Source organism: Anneissia japonica, unplaced genomic scaffold (assembly GCF_011630105.1).
Source record: "Anneissia japonica isolate Jap-2015-1 unplaced genomic scaffold, ASM1163010v1 scaffold287869_len1821871_cov162, whole genome shotgun sequence".
NCBI lineage: Eukaryota > Metazoa > Echinodermata > Crinoidea > Comatulida > Comatulidae > Anneissia > Anneissia japonica.
The window spans coordinates 1,536,695-1,540,546 of record NW_022741034.1 but is presented as its reverse complement, the minus strand read 5'-3'; the positions used below and the strand labels follow the sequence as shown (position 1 = coordinate 1,540,546).

Here is a 3,852-nt window from a genome sequence, read left to right as displayed (position 1 = left end):
TGGAAAATTATTAAAAATTTTCAAATGCTCAAAATGGCCTGAAACGTGCTCTAATTTAGACAAAAAGTGATTCCGATCATTTTGAAATTTTGACGCAAGCGTGCGCGCACGTTATGAAGCGCACGTGTAAAATTAGGGTACATTACATTCAACATTGACCTGAAGTTAATGCTCACTAATTACGATTCTGAAATGGCAATTGGTTAAGCTGATATGATCAATAATGTAAAAATGCAAAATTGCGCGTAGCTGACATCACGCATGACTGGTCACCTTGAAAACCTTACCATGTCTATTTCAGGCGATGCCAAAATGATCGATGAAGCGATCGTCTGCATACCTCGTAGCAATTTTGAGATATCGTGTGAACAAGAAATGAGGAGAAATGTAGAATAAAAAGATCTCGTACAATCACCAAAGAGGTGACCCGCTCGTGAAGCGGATCACCAAAAATGTGTTTTGCATGAAGGTCATGTAAATTCAATTAATAAACGTTTTATAAAATGTAAATATAATTTAGCTTAGTATAATGCAAAATTTTATCTACTTTGATCATGAACACCGTTTTCGGAGGCATGGGTCTTAGCATGTGATTCCTTTCAATGGCAAGGAGAGCAATTAATTGCTGTGCTGGATGTTACCACAGCTGCACACGAGCGTAATTGCACTTCTTAAAACTGATGGTGGCATGCAACTACATCGGAAATAACTAAAAAATCGGATTTTTTAACGTTATATTTGTTCATCAATTTGTAAAATCACTGAATATTACGATAGTCTCATCTATGCACGGTACTAGGCCTACTGAACAACATCCCACTACCCAACCGACTATTACTTGCTTCAGTCAGTTGCACACACAGGTGGCGTACAAAGAGACGTTCGCTAGCAGGTAAACAAATCCGCACTTGGGGCACGCAGTCAGGCGTATTATGATTCATTTTAGAGAGTTGTCTATAATAATAATAATAATAATAATAATTGGATGCGTTTTACAGTGCATCCAATCGGACAAAACGGAATATTGGCGTCCAAACGATGCACTATTCAAACATGTGTTTTTAGACGCGTTTTGGTAGAACAATAGAAATCACGTCTTCTGGAATAATTTGGTGATCGTGCCTAAATATATATTAATATAAAATACATTTATATGATTCTTGTTCTTAAAATAATTACATTAATGATTAACATTAAAATTTCATTATTTGACCTAATTTTGGAATTAAATAATGATGATAGTAATAATAATATTAAAATAATGTTTTTATTTGCTATGGACAAGTATTATTCTAGAATTAAAATTTACATTTAATGTTTGTAAATATAAATGTTGCTTTTCTTTTCCTAATCCTGGTTTTTTGATGAATGTATTTATTTTATTTTTTGTAGAACCATTGCAAAGATTGGACACATCCTGATCAGCTCAATGGCTATAATGTTGCTTTCTGGTTTTGTGATCGTTAATTCTGAATGGTGAGTGAAAAAACTTGTTCTTATGAATTTCTTGTCCGTTGTAAAAGCTTCATGGGATAACTTTCGACCTGATTCATCACAAAGAATAAACATTAATTTCAGTATTACAACACAAAAACCCTAATTAAATTATTTTAAAATAAATTAAAATAAAATTTTTATGAAATAAGTTTTTAATTAAAATAAATATTATTAACAGGGTAATACAATTAACATATCGACAAAGACGCGAAGCCCCGCCCACAAAGTCACGAAAACCTTAGACAATGGCGGCTAGACTTACCGAGTTGGCGAACATTTTCTTTGCTATCAACCTTCTTTAAGAAAGAGAATTCAGGGTAGGCGGTATGCAAATGAATCATATATTCATAGTGTTAATCTATTTCATGGAATAGGCAGGGAAATTTTTGTAAAAGCCTCTGTATTTCGCTCCCAAAGGAAGAGGGAAAGGTCGCATTCAGTCAACCTCGTCGGCGAAGGCCAAGTCACTGATACGCACTGCACGTGTAAATCTGGGTATCTATAACCAAGCATAGACATCTAGGCCTAGGCTCACGTATGTTTCGCGTTGACAACCAGCTTTCTAAGGAAATTAAAATGTCCAAGAAAAAGTCTTTGATCACGTAACAAAATAACGCTCACTGATTAGTCGGTTTATCTGTCAATCAAATCTCGTCGAGATGGTAATTGGAGAGATCAAAATAATATTATTTCATTTATGTCATTAATATGACAAAACAATGAACATATCATATACATACCATACTGCGGATTTGATCGTTCTTTATTTCACCATGAAAAACTATTCTGCAAAGTTTCATTTTTATCCATTTATATCTGGGATGTAAGCAATTAAATAACCCTTAAATTTACACCATAACCTGGATCATCCAAAACTTTCATTTAAATTAGTTGATCCATTAGTGTAAAATATCTGGTCTGGGATGTTTTCATTTGAATGGTCCACATATCCACACCCTACTCTGGAATTGTCATAAACATTAATCATTTCTTTACTACTATTATACAAAGTTTCAATCATACCCATTGACATTTACTCTAGGTCTGGGACCTGACAAATTTAAATGACCCTCAAATTTACACTCCAGCGTTTGTTACCTTCCACCGTGACGCTCCCAAGCTGGTCGTGACACTTTATGCGTCTTTCGTGACGCTTTAAAATATCATCAATAAAATAATTCAAAATAAACCATGGGTACCATGATGCTTAACCCTCATCCTGGGGAGAACACTGCACCCTAAATTAGATCGTCTTCCAACACATAATTTCTTCCTTGTGACTTGGTTACTTTCCCGAAAGTTTCATTCAAATATCAATTGACACATTTTTTAAATATCTGGTGTAGACTGTTTGCCCTTAAATCACATTAATTGGTCCTCACATCCACACCGCACTTTAGATTGACACTAAATATTAGGAGGCACATCCTTGATGTATGGTCTATGCTTTGACAAATCATGGAAAAAGTTCCAAGCATGAGAAGTGACAAAAAGTCCCGGACGAAAAAACCCAGTGCAAAAAGATAGGGGAAAAAAATCAGAACAAAAACAATGGCTTTTCCAGCTACTGCTGGGAAAAGGCAGACGTTTTGCTTTGAATGGTCCTATATCGACATCAAAATTTAAGCATTGTGTCAGTTGTACACCTGCCCTGGTTTAACACACTGGCACATTTTACTCTTATCTGACCAAAAAAATACCTGCCATGTATTGGTGTTGAAACTTGAAATGGAAATATTTTGCAAATAGAAATATGAGGATTTGGTTTTTAGCATCACATGTTTAAATGTAAAGATGCATTAAAAATATTCCAATCAGTTCTGAAAAAAGTGAAGTTTAGTATAAAAACACTGTATACCTTTACTGTAATTGCACTAATTTAAATATTCATTATCTATTGTTTCTGCCATGCTTACTGTAGGTCTTGGACATTTTAAATGACCCTCAAATTCACACCCAAATTTGGATCGTCATCAACATTTAATAATATCTTCCTTGCAACTTTCATTCATATCAGTTGATTAGTTTTTAAACTACAGCATCTTCACTAGAACATTTGCTCAAAAACGATTTAATTGGTCCTCACATCCACACCCTACTCCGGACAATCACCAAAATTTAATCATTTCTTCATTGAGCTATACCTCACTCCCTGTTATGGCGGATCCAGAGATGTCCAAAAGGGGGGGCCGAAATTCGGGCCGATCGAGACAACAATGTCCTAGGGGGTCCGCGAAATTTTTGTGTTCTAGACGCCCGAAAATAACATTTGAGGCATTGTGGGCTATCATTTTTTTCTTTTTCTTTCTTTTTTTTAGCTCCCAAAAGGGGGGGGGGGGTGGTGCCCCCCCCCCC

General features: G+C 35.4%; 1 long non-coding RNA gene across 1 annotated transcript in view; it reads left to right on the top strand.

Moving 5' to 3' along the window:
- The first annotated feature begins 1,392 nt into the window (after positions 1-1,392).
- LOC117118537 overlaps positions 1,393-3,852 on the top strand; it is a 7,826-nt gene continuing 5,366 nt past the window's right edge. The window contains exon 1 of the long non-coding RNA XR_004447057.1: positions 1,393-1,476. This is a non-coding gene — a long non-coding RNA (uncharacterized LOC117118537). The remainder of the gene's footprint in view (positions 1,477-3,852) is intronic.